The following is a 19,859-nucleotide window of genomic DNA, read 5'->3' on the forward strand; positions in this document are numbered from 1 at the left end:
CTTATATCACCAATTTTAACATCAAAGTTGAATGAGGATCAAAATTGGGATATGAGTATATAATCGCTCATTTGCCAGAAGAGTGTCTTAAATCGAAAATTGCTATATTTCGGGAAAAGCAATCTAAAGTTGAAATTCTCTATACTCTGTCCATTTATATTTAGATGATTCTTTTACTGAGCTGTTCTAATGACAAATACAAATAAGAATTTTTCACTATAATATGGAATAAAGAACAGGCTGTCTGCTGGTATCAATAGCTCAAAACACATTTTTTGAGTTGTGTCACTCTTCTGGCAAATGAGCAATGGTCCGACTGACAGTTCTATTTTTTACACGTGGACATTCACCCTTCTAACTGTCGTGGGGGTGAACTGGCGGGTATTACTGTCCCTTTGATCCAGGTATCTTTGTAGTGACTGTCCCGTTTATCCAGTGTTCTGTGGTGACACTCCCTTTCATCCAGGTATTACTGTGCTGTCAGTCACCTTTAGCCAGGTATTAATGTGGTGACTGTTCAGGCATTACTATGCTGTCCTTACCCTTTATCCAGGTATTACTGTGAAGACTGTCTCTTTTATCCAGGTATTACTGTGAAGACCGTCCCTTTTATCCAGGTATTACTGTGAAGACTGTTTCTTTTATCCAGGTATTACTGTGAAGACTGTCTTTTATCCAGGTATTACTGTGAAGACCGTCTTTTATCCAGGTATTACTGTGAAGACTGTCCCTTTTATCCAGGTATTACTGTGAAGACTGTCTCTTTTGTATCCAGGTATTACTGAATGAAGACTGTCTCTTTTATCCAGTATTACGTGAAGACTGTGTTTTATCCCAGGTATTACTGTGAAGACTGTCTTTTATACCAGGTATTACTGTGACCAAGTACTGTCCCTTTTATCCAGGTATTACTGTGAAGATGTCCCTTTTATCCAGGTATTACTGTGAAGACTGTCCCCTTTTATCCAGGTATTACTGTGAAGACTGTTCCCTCTTTTATCCAGGTATTACTTGTAAGGAACTGTCCCCTTTATTAAAGGTATTACTGTGAAGACCGTCCCTTTTATCCAGGTATTTAGTGAAGGACGTCCCTTTTATTAGGTATTACTGTGAAGACTGTCCCTTTTATCCAGGTATTACTGTGAAGACTGTCCCCTTTTATCCAGGTATTACTCTTTTTGTGAAGACTGTCTCTTTTATCCAGGTATTACTGTGAAGACTGTCTCTTTTATCCAGGTATTACTGTGAAGACTGTCTCTTTTATCCAGGTATTACTGTGAAGACTGTCTCTTTTATCCAGGTATTACTCTGAAGACTGTCTCTTTTATCATCCAAGTATTTACTGTGAAGACTGTCTCTTTTTTCTCCAGGTATTACTGTGAATACCCGTTTCCCCCTTTTATCAGTATTACTGTGAAGACTGTCCCCTTTTCCTTTTATTCCTGGTATTTACTGTGAAGACTGTCCCTATTTTATCCAGGTATTTACTTGGTGAAGACGTTGCTTTTAATCCAGGTATTAACTGTGAAAGGCCTCGTCCTTTTATCCAGGTATTTACGTGGAAGACTTGTCCCTTTTAATCCAGGTATTACTGTGAAGACTGTCCTCCTTTTCTATCCCAGGTATTAACTAGTGTAAGAACCGTCCCTTTTGATCCAGGTATTACTGTGAGACTGTCCTCTTTTATCCCAGGTATTACTGTGAAGACCTGTCCCTTTTTTCTTTTATCCAGGTATTACTGTGAAGAAACTGTCCCTTTGTTTTAATTCCTCTTTTATCCAAGGTATTACTGTGAAGACCTGTCCTTTTCCTTTTTATCCAAGGTATTAACTGTTGAATGGACCGGTCCCTTTTATCCAGGTACTTACTGGTGAAAAGCACTGTCCCTTTTCTTTTATCCAGGTATTACTGTGAAAGACGGTTTTTATCCAGGTAATGACTGTGGAAAGGACCGTTTTTAATCAGGGTATTACTGTGAAGAACTGTCCCTTTTGTAATCCAGGATTCTTAACTGTTGGAAGGGGAACTGTCTTTTCTTTATCCAGGTTTGTTACTGTGAAGGCTGTCCCTTTTTTTTTATTCCCAGGTATTAACTGTGCAAGACTGTTTTTATCCCAGGTTTTAATTACTGTGAGGCTCTCTTTTTATCCAGGTATTACTTGGTGAAGACCTGTCCCCTTTTCAAATCCAGGTATTACTGTGAAGACTGTCCCTGTATCCAGGGTATTACTGTGAAGAGGACTGTCCTTTTCTTTTTATCCAGGTATTACTGTGAAGACCTGGTCCCTTTGTATTCAGGTATTACTGTGAAAGAACTGTCCCTTTTATTTCCAGGTATTTACTGTGAAGGGACTGTCCTTTCTTTTATCCAGGTATTAATTGTGAAAGACTTGTCCCTTTTAATTAGTATTACTTTTGTGAATAACTGTCGTCTTCTTTTATCCAGGTTTATTACTGTGAAGACCGTCCCTTTTAAAATTCCAGGTATGGATTAACTTGTGAAAGACCTGTCTTCTTATCCAGGAGTAACTGTGAAGACCGTCCCCTTTTATTCCAGGTATTACTACTGTGCAAGACTGTGTCCTTTTTAATCCAGGTAATTACTGTTGAAGACTGTCCCTTTTTATCCAGGTTATTACATGTGGAAGGACTGTCCCCCCTTTTATCCAGTTTTATTACCTGTGAAGACTGGTCTTTTTATTCCGAGGTAGTTTAATCTTGGGAAGGACGGTGTCCCTTTTTAAATCCAGTAATTAACTGTGAAGACCCTTGTTCCCCTTTTATCCCAGGTATTACTGTGAAGACTGTCTCTTTTTTTATCCAGGTATTAACTAGTGAAGACCGTCCCTTTTTAAATTTTAATTCCAGGTATTACTGTGGAAGAAAATGTCTCTTTTAAATCCAGGTATTCCCTTTTGTGAGCGTGTCTTTTATCCAGGTAGAAGGGAAGGTTACTGTGAAGACTTGTCCCTTTTATTCCATCCGGGTATTAACTGTGAAGGACTGGCTCCTTTTGATTCCAGGGTATTACTGTGAAGGACTCCCTTTTTTATCGGTAATTACCCTTTTTTGTGAGACTGTCCTCTTTTATTCCAGGTATTACTGTGAAGACTCTTTTATATTTTTTTTTTTTTTCTTTATTTTCATTTATTTTATTATTATATTTTTTTCCAGTATTAAACTTGAAGACTTTTGTCCCCCTTTTATTATTTTTTATATTTTTTATTCAGGTATTTACTGTGAAGACTGTTTCTTTTATCCAGGTTTTATTTACCGCGGACCCCTACTTGTGAGACTGTACCCCTTTATTCCAAGGTAATTACTGTGAAGACTGTCAGCCTTTTTCATTCCCAAGGTATTACTGTGAAGACTTGTTCCTCATTTTATCCAGGTATTACTGAAGACTGTCCCTTTTAATCCGGTAATTACTGTGAATACTGTCCTTTTTATTAATCCAGGTTTATTAACTGTTCAACTGTCTCTTTTATCAGGTATTACGTGAAACCGTCCCTTTTATCCATGTATTACTGTTGAAGAATGTCTCTTATATCCAGGTAATTACTGTGAAGACTGTCTTTTTCCGGTATTACTCTGCAGAACTGTCCCTTTTATCGCAGGTATTACTGTGAAGACTGTCTCTGAATCCGGTATTACTTGAAGACTCCCTTTTATCAGGTATTACTGGTGAAACTGGTCTCTTTTATCCATATTACTGTGAAGCTCTTTAGTCAGGTATTACTGTGAGCTGTCTTTTATTCAGGTATTACTGTGAAGACTGTTTCTTTTATCCAGGTATTACTGTGAAGCCTGTCCTTTATTCCAGTATTACTGTGAGACTGTCCCTTTTATGCCAGGTATTACGGGAAGACTGGTCTCTTTTATTCAGGTAGTACTGGGAAGACTGTCTCTTTTATCCAGGTATTACTGCGCATACTGTCTTTTATTCAGGTATTCTGTGCAACTGTCCCTTTAGCTCAGGTATTACGTGAAGACTGTCCCTTTTTCGCAGTATTACTGTGAGACTGTCCCTATTATCCAGAGTATACTGTGAAGACTGTCCTCTTTTATCCAGTATTACTGGTGACAACCGTCCCTTTTATCCAGTATACTGTGAAGAATGTCTCTTTTATCCAGGTATTACTGTGAAGACCTGTCCTTTTTAGTTCCAGTTTACTTGAAACTGTCCTTTTATTCCATGTATTTACTGTGAAGACTGTCTGCTTTATCCAGTATTACTGGAAGACTCCCTTTTATCCAGTGTATTACTGTGAAACTGTCTCTTTTTCCGGTATTTACCTGTGAAGACTGTCTTTTTATCCAGGTATTACTGTGAAGACTGTCCCCTTTGTTATCAGTATCACTGGTGAAGATGTCCTTTTATCCTGTATTCCGTGAAGCCTGTCCCTTTTATCCCAGTATTACTGTGAAGAGACTGTCCCTTTTATCCAGGTATTACTGGTGAAGACTGTCCTCTTTTATTCAGGTATTACTGTGAAGACTGTCCTCTTTTATCACAGGTAGTACGGCTAAGCTGTCTTTTATTCAGTATTACTGTGAAGACTGTCCCTTTTATCCAGTTTACTGTGAAACTGTCTTTTATCCAGTATACTGTTAAGACTGTCCCTTTTATCCAGGTTTATATGTAAGACTGTCTTTTATCCAGGTTTATTACTGTGAAAGACTGTCCCTTTTATCCAGGTATTACTGTGAAGACTGTCTCTTTTATCCAGGTATTACTGTGAAGAACCTCCCTTTTTATCCAGGTAGTACTCGTGAAGACTGTCTTTTTCCTCCAGGTATTATTTCTCCCGCGAAGACTTGTCTTTTCTCAGGTATTACTGTGAAGACTGTCCCTTTTATCCAGGTATTACTGTGAAGACGTCCCTTTTTTTATCCAGGTATGACTGTGAAGACTGTCCCCTTTTATCCAGGTATACTGTGAAGACTGTCCTCGGTTTTATCCAGTATTACTGTGAAGACTGTCCCTTTTATTCAGGTATTACTGTGAAGACTTGTCCCTTTTATCCAGGTATTACTGTGAAGTGGAGGTATTAAGGAAGTCTTTTACTGTGAAGACTCCCCTTTTCTTTTATTCCAGGTGATTATGTGAAGGATGTCCCTTTTATTAAGGTATTACTGTGAAGACTGTCTCTTTATCCAGGTATTACTGTGAAGGACCATCCCTTTTGTATCCAGGTAATTACTGTGAAGACTGTCTCTTTTATCCAGGTATTACTGTGAGACCTGTCTTTTATCCAGGTATTACTGTGAAGACCTCCCTCCCTTTTCGTCTTTATCAGGTATTACTGTGAAGGACTGTCCCTTTATCCAGGTATTACTGTGAAGACTGTCTCTTTTATCCAGGTATTACTGTGAAGACTGTCTCTTTTATCCAGGTATTACTGTTGTGGTGAAACTAAACTGAATTTTAGGGCCACATTCGGTACGATTTCATTCAACCTTAAGCCCTCCTGCACTAGCTTTGAATGAGACCAAGTTACAGTGCTGAGGAATTTAGTAACTTACTTAGTCAAGAAACCTTGCATTTTATTCAACAAATGCGCAGTTAAGAAACAATCAACTGTATTTCCTGCACCAATTCTTTTTGGGTGATGCCACACGGGTTCACAAAGACGCATTTAAAGGTTTAATACATATAATTAATATTTAAAGAACAGAACAATTATTCAAATTACGTTAAGAAGCAAGAAAACTAACACATTACTGCAAAAATTATTAACAAAACGTTACGTTACTTCGATAGAAATAAAACTTAAATGGCAAACAGGATCTCAGAATATCCTAATGAAGAAGTTACTGCAATGGCGACGACGATTCACGAGGTGATGTGGCCGGATCTTACAGGAATATCTTCTTTTCCTTGCCTTCGTGGAGTCAGATACTAGAATCAGAGAGCTTCAACTTTCCACCCTAAAAGAAAACTCGGGAGGAGTATATTGCATAACACAGCTGTCACATATACAAAATTACAGGGTTACGTAACAAACATAAATTTAAAAACAAACATCAAGTGCTTTAATCGTAACCCAACATACAAAAAAAAAGGGGGTTTCGTCCAGAAGGCAAGCATAAATTACTGGCATGTGCCCTTACAATAAGAAGATAATATATACATAAGTCTCCACAGGAAGAAGTTTGACAACACTGTAATTATACGTCATCTAATTGTATAGAGATGGACAAAATATGCAAAAAAAGTGGTTTATTACTTTGAATATCAATGTACTAATTTATACCAACTCATTGCTATAGTTAATATAATAAAACTACTTCTGTGGAGCAAAATAATCATATATCAACGTATTTTCATAGAAACTGGGAAATTTTATTCAAGGGGAATAAATGGCATTTTTTGACAACTGTGAAGACCGTCCCTTTTATCCAGGTATTATTGGTGAAATACTGTCCTCTTTTATCCAGTAATTACTGTGAAGACTGTCCCCTTTCTTTTAATATCCAGGTATTACTGTGAAGAACCGTCCTTCTTATCCAGTATTAGCTGTGGGACTTTTTGTCCTTCGTTTATCCAGGTATTCTGTGAAGACTGTCTCTTTTATCCAGGTATTTACTGTGAAGACCGTCCCTTTTTTATCCAGGTATTACTGTGAAGACTGTCTCTTTTATCCAGGTAGTTACGTGAAGGACTGTCTCTTTTATCCAGGTATTACTGTGAAGACTGTCCCTTTTATCCAGGTATTATTGTGAAGACCGTCCCTTTTATCCAGGTATTACTGTGGAGACTGTCTCTTTTATCAAGGTATTACTGTGCTACAATTAACGAGGAAATTTGCATTTGAACGAATTGAAAAAAAAAAAAAAAACGCCTTATAGCCTATCTAGCACGTCGGACTTGGCCAAAATACACGTTTTTTTTTCTATATAATATAACCCCCCTCCCCCTTTTATAAGGAAAGCCAGGTATTTGGGTGAGTGAAAAATCATTGACTTACTTCACCTATCGGGGATCCTAACCTAGGATGCCAGGGGGATTCACTCTCATGAGCGTCCCCCCCCCCCAACCTACTCTAATTTAAGGAACTGTGAATTAAAATAACAGGGTTGCAATCCAATGTAACAAAGTCAAAGGCACAGAAGGCCTTACATAGACGGACTTTTTTTGCCGCCTCCTGGACTGCAACTTAACCTAACTTTGGGAACTTAACATTATAAATTATCGGCAGGGAATCTACCCTTACCTAACCTGAACTAAACCTTAGGTATCAGGTCATAGCCTGGTAGACCACTAACATAAGCCTAAGTTACCAGGTCCTTACTTAGCTAGTGCACGCTGCACTTTAATACCCTTCATTAACGTATCATGGACCATTTAAAACATATCCGTGTATTTGTATTTCGCTCTTGTATTTTCACCCACCTAAAATACCTATACCAAATTACCAATATCCGCTGTAGTCCCCAATAATTTTGGGATATAGCCTATAGGGTTTCAGTAGCCTTACACTGATCATGTGTTCCCGAAACGAATAGGAGGTAAAACTGCATAGAAAAATGTCAAATGCCATAATCTAGCTCGCCGCGGAATAGTTATATAGATCTACCAATACTTGTTCATTCACAAGGCAACTGATGTCCAGTAAAATATAAATTAATTGATTTCTACCATACCCGTATCCTTCAGTTGTAAAATTGCTGCAGGAACTTAAGCGAAATTACTTGGTCTTGAAGACACTCAACAAACCATCTTGTATATAAAATCCCATCATTTTACGTTCTCAGATCAATCTGCTGATATTATATGAGTAGAAAGTTATCTTCACCTCTTTGATACACTATTAAATAAAATTACTGACGTTAATAGTTGTAAATCAGGAGTCTCTATATAATGAAAGTTTGCTTCGTCACTGACGTCGGCCGAAACCGAAGGACTTCTGTTGAAATGCCATAGATGTTACACATATACAAGTGAAGCTTCTATATTATTATGTGATGTAAAATAATTTGCAGTAAAATATAAAAAGATAGATTACTTTCTGGTGTGTTATTAAAATGAATTTGCGCTGGACTCGTCATTCAGAAATCCCTTATATACTGTAAAGAAGTGTAACAGGATGTTTTGCCTCGGATACCGATCGAGTGTGTTACACACACACACACAGTTCTCATGTTAAGGCAAAATGAGAAGTCAGTGATTAATAAAACAGGAGATAAATGATTGAACGTTCTGTGAATTATCAGAAAATGCCTATTTCAACTTAAAATCGAATAATAGTTGTTTTCTACGTTCTGTTTACGTCGTCCTGACCGGATCTCTCCCAGGGTGACATTTCAGAATTTCGTTGTTAAACAATTCCAACACTACCTTTGATGTCTAAAACTGAAAAAAAATATAGCATACATACTGCATATAGCTACTGTTACAACCCTGATACAGAGATACATTACTATTCTTCTACTTTGTAATGCTGGCGGGACCCGGTCAAAAAGAGGTCAGCATGTAAACAAGATCCGAGAAGGGCAGCCAGGCCCAGGATCAGGAGAGTAACGCTATGCCTAAGTTATAAGTTATACCACCTGTAACGGAGTGAAGGAACAATAAAGCTGTGAGTACTTTACACGAAGTGTGTATTTAATCCACCTTAAGCTCGCGAAAGTATTAAGTTATGACAATTGTCTCTTAGGTTTGTACAGCTGCTTCAGGTTAGTTTTCACAAGAGCGCCGCCAACGACGAAACCCCACTTGAAGGAAGAAGACTCATGAAGTTATAATCCAAGAAGAGGAATCCAATGATGAGTCAGTTGATTTGAAATGTATAGTAAACAAGAGTTCTGTCAACCTTATGTTGTTAGTTGTCAATTGAATCATAAGCCATTTTTATTTGAAATTGACACCGGTTCAGCTATTTCCACATTAAAGTATGATGATTTCATGAAGTTAAATTGTACATTACTGAACTGTAGAACTAAATTGCAGGGTTATAACCAAGTGCCAATTAAAGTATTTGGGAAGATCAGTTTCAAATTTTCTATACAAACAGCAAAATCATTTAGACGTTAATTCATAATTGTTGGGTCAGACTCCCAAATAACTTGATAGGTAGGAATTTAATATAATGTAGATAGTTTGAAACCAATTAAGAACTGTCAAGCCCGATTGTATCCTAAAGTTGGTCATGTTCCTGTTTTTCAGAAGGTCCGCACGGTGCCACTGACGTTACGCAGCGAGGCTGAGAGTGCGCTGCAAGAGCTTGAAAAAAATAAGATTATAGAAAGAGTAGAATTCTCAGATTATGCCTCACCAATTGTTACTGTCAAGAAGCAGAATGGATCCCTTAGGGTTTGTGGGGATTTTCGTAAAATAAATGAAATTCTTCATGAATCTAAATTCCCATTACCTAATAGGCCAGAATTAATTTCCAGTGTGTCTGGATATAAGTATTATACCAGACTTGATCTCAAGAAGGCTTATTTGCAAATGGAAATTGCTTCAGAAGACCGTAAATATTTTGTAATTAACACACATTTGGGTCTATACAGATATTTACGCTTACCATTTGGTATCCATTCTGCTCCTGCAATATTTCAGAAGTTCATTTCCCAATTGTTAGCTTTTTATGATTTTGCTTATCCATATCTGGATGATATTGTTATAGGTGGAGACTCACCAGCTGAACATGATAAACGTGCAACTAGCAGAGAGAAGAGTCCCATTAACTGTCTTTGTTTTCATTCTGTTTCTTTGTTTAGTTTTAAAGAGTTTAACTTTACTGAACACTCGTTCGCATTCGGCATTAGAGTGCGGCAAGCAAAGAGCAGTTAGAGCAAAATTGGCTACGTCTGAAAAACAAGACTCTTTTGGGACACTTCTCCCCAGAACTTATCAGGTGACTCATTAACGAGATGTTGAAGTTCATGTTGCAATATGGGAAACATTCTCCATTGATCATCCAGCTTTTGAAGTAGTGAGTGGTCACTGGCGGTACAATCAGGGGAAGCTCAGATGCAAGAGGGAATAAGGAGGGGATTCTTTCTCTGAATTCTGATGAGAGAGCATTTTTTGGACAGAGTTTAACTTTGACAGGACACCATCAATGAAATTATACCTCTTCTTTATTTGTGTGCATGCCACTACAAGGAAACTTCTACACCTCTGATAAAACTCCTGCTGTTGAGCTTTCTTTTCCTGTATGGAGGGGTTTTTTAATCCCTGCATAACTTTAACTACTAGGTACATTTGGTCCTGTCCATAAATGAGAGAAGGAGGTCTCTGAATAGCATGGACACTTTATCATGGAGAACTGTTATTACTGCTTTATCTGACGGGAAAAATTTGTTGAACTCAGTAAACTTTGGAAGAACCCAGTCAAGCAACCTGAAATATAACTTCATGAAAGGATCATGAAGGGAGTTGATAATCAACTATGTTGCTAATAGTTTCTCAGCGAGCCACTTCTCCGAGAAAAATAGCTTCAGTGCCTCCCACTTGGAACATAGCCTTTGAACCACGTTACAATTGGAGACAAGCGGCGGCAAGCCATGTACGGACTCTGAAATAATTCTTTCTTTTTTATAGAAATTAGTCTGTTTCATGGAGGAGTTCAATGACCATTTATATTTGTAATTAATTACTTATCAACACCTTAGAATTATCGCACAAACCATACGATAATGGAAAATGCTATCGTGCATCGTAGCAGGGCCGTTTTTATCGTACATGTACGATAATTATCGTACGTGTGGCAACACTGCTCACAGGCCTAGGCTACTATATAGTATATAGTACTTCTTGGCCTCTCCTTAGCTGGAACGGGTACTTGACGTCGGAGACGGTCGAATCTTCATTGTTGTTATAAGGGTTGAGGGAAAGGCTGGCTCCCGTGGGGTTTTTAATCATTCTTCTTAACAGTAGGTGGATACATTGTAAAAGCAGCTTATTCCTAGCTGCAATCCTTCAATACCAGTTAGAACCAACACGATTCTTACACAGGTTCTTACATTGGACCCCTATACAGGTTCTTACACTGGACCCCTATACTGGTTCTTACACTGGACCCCTATACTGGATCCCTGTAATACAAACAGTTCATTTAAGATGGCAATCTTCTGCCAAAGTGCATGCAGTCGTTAGGCCTTTAGGCTATGCTACTCATGTCTAACTTTACTGTTACACATCGCAGTTAGCCTGGCTTTATGTGCATAACATGGGTGGAATTTACTCAAGAACTTACATTTTTATAAACATATGGAAGACTAATTCACATCTTAACCTACATTTAGTTGATAGTACAATTGCAACAACATGCAACTCAACATGGTGCAACTTACGTAACAGTACCATTACAATTCTTGGTAATTGGCAGTTATATCAAAGTAAAAGTATAAAGAAACACTACCAAGTGCTATGGCAACATATACATTATAAACTACGACAAGTGCATACCTTTTACAAGGGAGAAATACGTTATTTCAAATGACCTCATTTCAAATGAATATAAGGGGAGATACATTCGTTTCCCCTCAGCTTTGCCGTACTCGTCTCGAACAGAGCAATTTGAGGTTATGCAACTGCGCACTTGGTTAGAGTTACGTACTTACGTATGTACACACGATCATAGACAATCTCAACTTCGAGTGGCTAACTTAACATCTTGATAAGATGAAAACCAATTCGGTTTTCCAGTCCACCAATTTCCATGGGTACTGCCATAAATGCTAAATAAATTATTTCCACCAGTACACCATAATTCTATGAGGCCATCCTCCTCTGAATGAAGTAATGGCAGGCCCGATGTGAATAATTTATTTTGTCACCTGATACAAAAACATTTATCAGTTTTGGGTTGGAATCACAGTCCTAACTTGAATTTGTTGAAAAAGTTGACATTTTTATCTATCAACCTCGATAAAATTCACAAATGAAAACATCGGGGCATCACCTCTGATCTTTCTCGATGTTTGGGTGAAACAAAACGTTGAGATAGTGGAAAAAGATATATGTATATTATATATTTAATAATATATATATATATATATAATATATATCTAATATTATAATATAATATATTATATATATATATAGATATATATAGATATATATATATAATAATACGCCGTTATTCATATCACACCTAAATGGAGTAGAAATTTGTTTTATTATATATGTTGAATTTTGAGAGTTTTTGGAGATGTGATATTCAAAATATGTAGAGGAAGACGATAAACATAAAAAATATAGTCTCATATGAAATATGCTTACCGAGAATGGCTCACAGAAGAAGCTATCTACGAAAGTGCGGACGTGAAAGTGACAGAAAGTTCACAAGGAAAAAAGGCTTGGAATGAAAATGGTAAAACAATTACAAAATTACCATGTTCCGGAGACTCAAGAGGAACAACCAGTAAATTAAGAGACAACAACTATATGGCTTCACTTTTCATTTCGATAATACAGTTTGCATGAAATGCAGTGATAAGGGCAAAGATAAAGCCGAATTGGGTCTATAGGGATCTATCTCATTCATTATGGTGGTATATGAGCTTTTTTATTTTACGCAGAGGAGACCGGGAGAGATCTAGTGATGTGCACAAAAAGTTAAAAAAAAAAAAAAAAATCAGAGAGCTATTAGTAGGCCCATATGAAAGTATCGTCACAAAAAACGCAGAGTAACCAAAGTGGCATTTATGAAACTCACTACCAACGGAAGCAGACAAAATATATTTAGCGGCCAATTACAGATAGGATTAAGAATTTAGTTGTAATATGGTGTCTGGCTCATTAGGCCTAGTCTGGAGAGCAATAAAGCCATGTAGCGCAGTTAGGACTGTGAGAGAAGGATTACAGAAAAACCCGTATTAGAAGAAGACAGTTCGGTTTAACGTGGACCCTGTGGAGGTATGCAATGGACCGTGGGAGTGATCAATGCCTAAAAAAAAAAAAAAAAAATTATATCCTTTCTGGAAATACTATAAGAGCAGTAGTGAGGAAATATGTGCATTTGAAATGAAACAATATGAACACAAATGGGCCTTAAAACGGGTATTATTATTATTATTATTATTATTATTATTATTCAAAACATGAACCCTATTCACATGGAGCTATAGCCACTGACTTGAAATTCAAGCTACCAGGGAAATCAAGGTGTTCGCTGGAAAGAAGTAACAGAAGGTAACATAAAATACAGAAAAAAAAAAACGCAATAATCGCAAATAAATTAAATAATAAAACACAAACCAACACAAATGCCTCTAGTGTGGCATTTCGGTGTCAGCTAGGCCGATGCATCCCCTTGGTTCAATTCTTATCTTGTGACTTTTTCGAGATCAGATACCCAGACGGATATCCCATTTTGTCGTTGAACAACAATAATATGAACTTTAAAAAAACAGCTGTTCTTTTTTAGATAGATGATAATCCTGTGTAATCACTAGAGTATTTTGGTTTGAGTTACACCCATACGTTTGTGCGTACCATCAGTGCATATCCGTCTGCGTGTGTATAGATATGTATGTATGTATATAGTTTCACAGCAAACCCACTACTTTTATTAACAAAAATTCTGATCTTAAATCTTTTTTAAAGAAAGCGCTCAGTACTCTCAGAAAAAAGCAGCTCTTGAGAGAGGTGCTGAACAAGTATCTTGGTTGATGTTGCTATAACCCCACGAATGAAAGAATGAATGATTGGAAGTTTTCTGGCATCCTGGCATCGAAGGTCATTGACGCCGTATAACCCCACGACTGTGAATTTATCGTAAAAGAACTGTATAACGAAACATCGATAAGTGCAAGCTCCTTTGTGTCACTGAAGTCGAGGTTGGATGCGTGCCTGGCTCGTATGAGGTTTCCCTGTGACGCAGCAGCGAGATAAAACATTATCTCTGAATTCCCCAAAGAAAAAGAAGAAGGAGAAGAAGAAAAAGAAGAAGAGACAGGATACATTAGCATCCTTGGTCTCCAAACGTCCCGTACGTACTCGCAGTTTGTCACTTGCCTCGCTGGTTATAAGAAGAGTTAGAAAAGGGACTGTTGTCTATAACTGGAGAGCAAAAATCAGGAACAGAGCAGAAATAAACAGCAGTTTCAACAGGGAGAGGAGAAAGTTTTACTGGATAACCGATAATTTTAGATATCCATAGAAAAAGGTGAGTATTTTGATTAATCATTATACGATTTTTTTCTCAGTTAATGGTATTTATTGGGGATCTAAAAAACATATGCTTTATACAGCTCGTATCTTGAGAATTGTTAAATGCAAATGAATTCACGAAGTCTTAATGAAATAGCCAAATAGAAATATAAGTTAATCATTCATCTTAAGAAGCGTTGAAAACCGATTATTTTAGTGCTAACCCAAATTACACTAGATGATTAAAAACATGTTTCATATTTGCTAAAGTGAGCTTTAACTGATAACAGACATTCAGGATCAACTAAATTTATCAGAAACGAAGTCGTCCTGTCATGAGAATTCGTATAAAACTGAAAGAGATCAATACTTATATATATATTGGTTCCTAAGCCCTCACCCCACAGACACAGTTGCGGGCACACTATAACTACTCACAGTGCAAAGCTTCATTCCCTTGTTGTTTAGAATTTTAACCGTCTTTAGATTTACTTTACTTTATAGTACTTTATAATGTTTATTTAAATTCTTGTCCATTACCCTTTCCGGGCAACAATAACCCCGATATTTCTAAACTTTTACAAAACATTTCCACTTTACTTGGCAGACTGCGTAAAAATAAATGTCTCTCACTTTTTTTATAGGTCATTGAGACTCTCAACGCCAGCTATGGTTCGAGTACAGAGTCGAAGGGAAGTGCTGCTTCTCACTCGAAAGGAAATACTGATTTGCTTCGTTTTCCTCGCCGTCTATCTGTCTCGGGATGTTCAAGGAGAAGAGATAAGTAAGAGATTCCTGTTAATGTGGGTTTTGAAGAATTAAGACATTTTGTTTTCTTGTGAACTTTGAAGATTGCTTGTGAATAACAGTGCAATATTGTTAATATTACATATGTCATCTTAAACTGGGCTTGTTAAATATTTTATTCGGTGGTTATATGTCCAATGTCACAACACACCACTTTTACAGTTAGACTCAGTTCTCTCATTAGAACAGAATGTACAGAAATATGTTATCAAAATCTCCCTAAAATCTAGGAACTTTATCTTCATGGCATATACTTTGCTATATTCTCAACGTAATGCACTATTCTTGAAAATTTACCTCGGACTGTACCCGTTCCTGGCAGTTACATGAGCCACTACAGAATAACAGTTATTTTATGGTATGTTCAAGAACTGCTTATAAAATGTTGCTAGTCACATATTGGACGAGTTAATAAACAACTGTCCTGAATGACTGGAATCAGAATATACTCTGAGAAGTTCTGTTTCAAATGAGCCTACAAAAATGAATAAAACAGGAGGAATGAACTAACGCGTTTAGGAATAAGATCTCGGCTTCTTTCCTCTTGAGACACTATACCTACTTTCCACCAGATTGCCAAGACCTGCAGCGATTAACAGCCCAAGCGAGTTTAACCGTCCCGGTGCCGTCAGCGTCGGCCCCCACCCCCATGAATCTGTGGTATGAACCAGACGCTTCTTACGACCAGGCCAAGCTGGAACTCAAGTTCGGAAAGTACGAGTTCGCGTTGGAAAACGCCAAGAGGTCTTGGAAGTTGTCCTTCAAGGTGTCCAAGAGGAAAGTCATGGAAAGTCGAGTCTACTACGAATGGATCAAGCCGCAGGGCTGGGCTCGTATCACGCTCAGCAGTTCCCGAAGAGGGTACGGGGTTGAAATTGGGGCCGACCAGACGCTCGACGTTCACCTGGGAGGGTTGGAGGTAAAGGGAGAATTAATGTCTGTTTATGATTCACGAATAACGAATCGTTTTGAAAATCGCAGTTTATCATTTTGTTTAGTCACCCTCTCAGTCCACTTCCTCCTGAACCAGGCTTTAAGGAAGTCTGGCAAGTTTTTATTGCTATGAGTCTAGAAGTCAAGGCTTATTCAATTACTCAAGCAATATTACAAAAAAATTAAGTATTTAGTGATGAAATGGGAAAAATATAGAAGTGGGCATTTACTTGGGAACGATAAATTATCAATGATTGTTGATATTTATGGGAAAATAAGTTTTAAAAAATTAATTTTTTTACTGAAATCTAAAATGTCTACTCTCTCTCTCTCTCTCTCTCCCCAAGATGGACACGATTGATTCTATAGAGATCAGTGGGGCCAGCGTAACAATATCTACAACCTGCATCAGTACCAAAGGTATGATCTGAATGCCTTGCAAGTTATGAACTTTTCGAGGTTTATTACTGTCCGTCTTGCTTGCGTTTAACCTCACAATAAAACTCATATTCATTTTCAAAGGTCGAGGTATTTTGTAAAATGTAAAAAAAAAAAAAAGTTCAGATGAACTTACAGTTTGTCATGTTTTTATATCTTTGTGAATTTCTTTCCTGCAGACTTTTGAGATTACGTTATAGTTTTTTTTCTATATTCAATATATCATTAGCATTATAAGTCATTATTGCACAACAAAAGTGACTATTACTGCCAAACCTTCTTAGTTATATTTATCTGTTACTATTATTGTTATTCCGTGCTTTGTACTTTTGTAAATGCAGTCCACAAGAAGTTCAATGTACTTTCGAAAAACATTTTGGGGAATAACATTTCACTTTCCCTCCTCAGAGAGCCAGAGAGTTGCAGCAACTACTTTGCCACCAACGCAAACAACAACAATAACTACCACAACAACAACTGAGCCAACAACTACTGAAGATACCACCACACTATCCCCTGATTATGAGACTACGGTCGAGGACGACACCGATACCAACAATTCGACGTCAAATCCTGACCTTGACATCGTCGTACCCTTTGCGTCGAAAAAAGCTCTGGATGGACACGAGTGCACCAACCTCCCCATCTGGGTGTGGGTCTGTCTAAGCGTCATGGTGGCTTTCTTCGCGTCGTCCCTAGTCCTCTTCGCCTGTGTGGTCGTCCTGTACCGCCGGAATAAGTCGCTTTTGGCTTCTTCCGGCAACGAAAGCAAACAGGGAGACGTTCTCCCTGCACCCCCAGGCGGTTACGGCCAGCAATCCAAGGACCTGCAGTTCATCAAACCGGGAAACGACGACAGCAGCATAGTGGCCATCGCCCCGCCCCAGCCATCCTGGGCGTCGTACACGCAGACGCTCGACGTGCCGTCGGGAAACCAGATGGCGCCAAACGTGCTGTTCAGCACCGGCCCTCGACCCTGCGAATACAAGCGGTCTACTTCGTGCCCTGACAGATCTCCCTCCATCTCCTTCCCTCCGCCTCCTGCGACGCCTCCCCCAGAACGCGACGAGACCATTCCGCTCTTCAGTCCAGATGGGTCTGTCGAGAACAACCGGACGTCCTCCACCTCCTCCGGCAGAGGGAGGCACTCCGTGAGGACGTCGTCAGCGAGGAGGAAGAGGCACGTCCAAAAAGGTTTCGACGCAGATGACGAGAGTAGCACTGACAACTAGGCCTAGGGAATCATTTTGTCTTCGAGCGTGTGTTTAAACGCTCAGTATATTTGGTGTTCTAGGTCACAGGGGCAGGTCACTGACCTCGACTGCTAATGCACGTGTGAGCTAATCGGTTCAGCAGTCCATTGGCATGAAGATACTGCTTTGTTCTTTGTCATGGCGTGTACGGCAGGTACAGGTAACCTCTGCCTTGAAAGAGAGAAAAACCAAATAAATCAAGACGTGCAAATAGATGCGTTACCACTAATGCCATGATGGCAGTCACTCGACTAATATGGACTCCCTACACCAGTTTGTTAAGCAGTTTGGCTTGACATTATTATACTGTTTAAATGCAAGCTGCGTTTAACATGTGGGCAGCACAAGAAGTTTCTTCTTCCTAGCTTAAACCCATTTTTATATGGGGTCGCCATTGCGAATGAGTCGTCTCCATCGATTTCTGTCCTGTGCCTCGTTCTCATTTATACCTTTCAATACCATATCTTCCCCTACAATCACGCCATCTCTTTCTTGGTCTTCCCTTCTTCCTTCTACCCCGCACTTCCATTTCCATCGTATGTCTTCCAACATGACGTTCCTCCCTTCGTAACAGGTGTCCATACCATCGAAGCCTTCCTTCCTGTATCTTCTTCGATATTTCAACTACCTTTGTCGATCCACTTATATACTCATTTCTAATCCTATCTTCCCTTGTTACTCCCGACATCCATCTCAACATTCTCATTTCTGCTACATCCATCTTCTTCTCCTCTGTTTTCCTCATACTTGCTGTTTCTGTTCCATATATACTTCTTGTGTGGGCAGCACAAGAAGTATATTATATATATTTTAGAGATTGACAGATGTAGGTGCGTGGTACACACACACATGCATATAATATATGTGTTTATAGATTTTAGCAAGAAAATCTCGTTCATTGTAGTATTACACCTCTCTAAAAAAAAAAAAATACCGAATGTTTCATGTACATTTTTATAATAAAATTCTTATAATGATCCCAGTAATTTTAATTGAAATATATGGTAGTTTTTTTTCCATGTGGAATAAGCTAAGTTGAGTTAAGTTGCATATAGAATTTAGGCCAAGCACTGGGACCTATCAGGTCATTCGGCGTTGAAACGGAAATTGACAGTGAAAAAGGTTTGAAAGGTGTAACAGGAGAAAACATCGCAGTTGCACTATGAATCAATTGTTAGGAGAGGGTGGAAAGTAAGATGGAAGAGAATATGAAGGGAGGTACAGTAAAATGAACGAAAGGGGTTGCAGCTAGGGACAGAAGGCACCCTGCACAGAACCATAAGTAATACCCACAGTGCACCGCATGAGGTGCACTACTAATCCACCCACCCACCCTTACGGGGAATGAGCTGATATTTTTTTTATGAAGTACTACATTGTTTAAGTCTGAGTCTAGAGATTACAATAACTACTGAATAAAATATTTACGTTTTTAGTTAAGACTGAGCTTCCTGTATATTGTGTATGCATACCGCAGGATGAATTCGAAGCAATGGTGAATAACAAATTACTATTATTATTATGTTATTCAAAGGATGAAACCTGTTCGCCTGGAACAAGCATAACAAAGGTGCCAGTGACTTGAAATTCAAGCTTCCAATGAATATGGCGTTCATTAAGAAGTACGAGGAGGTAAAGGAAAACACAGAAAGAAGATATATCACTTTAAAAAATAGATTAAAAATGAATAAAAATGTATTAAAATGCTAGGTGACTAGAGCAGTAATGCACTGCATTTTCGCTTGAACTTCTGAAGCTCCAATTGCTCTACATCCTCTGGGAGACTGTGAGGAATAAAGGACCTCTCCAGTCCTTCACCGCTAGCATTTGTTTTAAATGTTGATTGCTAGAGTAATTCTAGTATAATTCGCTTAGTTTTCATATCTCCTAAGGCCAGATAGTGTGATGTTTTTCACCCTAACGATTTGTACCTGTTTACTAAATCTTGGCCGTTACGCGAGATAGGCCTATAGCCATATCTTGAATTTCGTATCCGCTGCTAGGTCTATGAAGCCTAAACTACGACTTGACTTATTTCTATTGTTTTCGTCCAGATGCTGCATTTAAGCTATTATTTAGGCTTAACAGCCTAAAGTGGTGATTTGCTCTTTTTGACACCACTTACCTCGATATTTTTCGAAGAGATATGGCATCTAAGTCGTTACTTTGAATGGCCCATTACAAAATCTATACAATAACTTTTCATCAGCCTTTTTTTTTCACTTCTTCCACATAACCTTTGACCCTTTATGTCTTCTTGGGCGCGGCATCGCCTCAGAAAGTAGGTCTTTGACCTCGTCGGACCCATTGTGAAATATAAC

At 38.4% G+C, this 19,859-nt stretch overlaps 1 long non-coding RNA gene across 1 annotated transcript; it reads left to right on the forward strand.

The window, feature by feature from the left end:
• The first annotated feature begins 13,928 nt into the window (after positions 1 to 13,928).
• On the forward strand, positions 13,929 to 18,538 carry LOC135199249 (uncharacterized). The gene is made up of 5 exons (XR_010310987.1): positions 13,929 to 14,123; positions 14,752 to 14,891; positions 15,487 to 15,833; positions 16,195 to 16,267; positions 16,694 to 18,538. It is a non-coding gene; the product is annotated as an uncharacterized LOC135199249 (long non-coding RNA).
• The last annotated feature ends 1,321 nt before the right edge of the window (positions 18,539 to 19,859 follow it).

Source organism: Macrobrachium nipponense, chromosome 25, assembly GCF_015104395.2.
Source record: "Macrobrachium nipponense isolate FS-2020 chromosome 25, ASM1510439v2, whole genome shotgun sequence".
NCBI classification, from domain to species: domain Eukaryota; kingdom Metazoa; phylum Arthropoda; class Malacostraca; order Decapoda; family Palaemonidae; genus Macrobrachium; species Macrobrachium nipponense.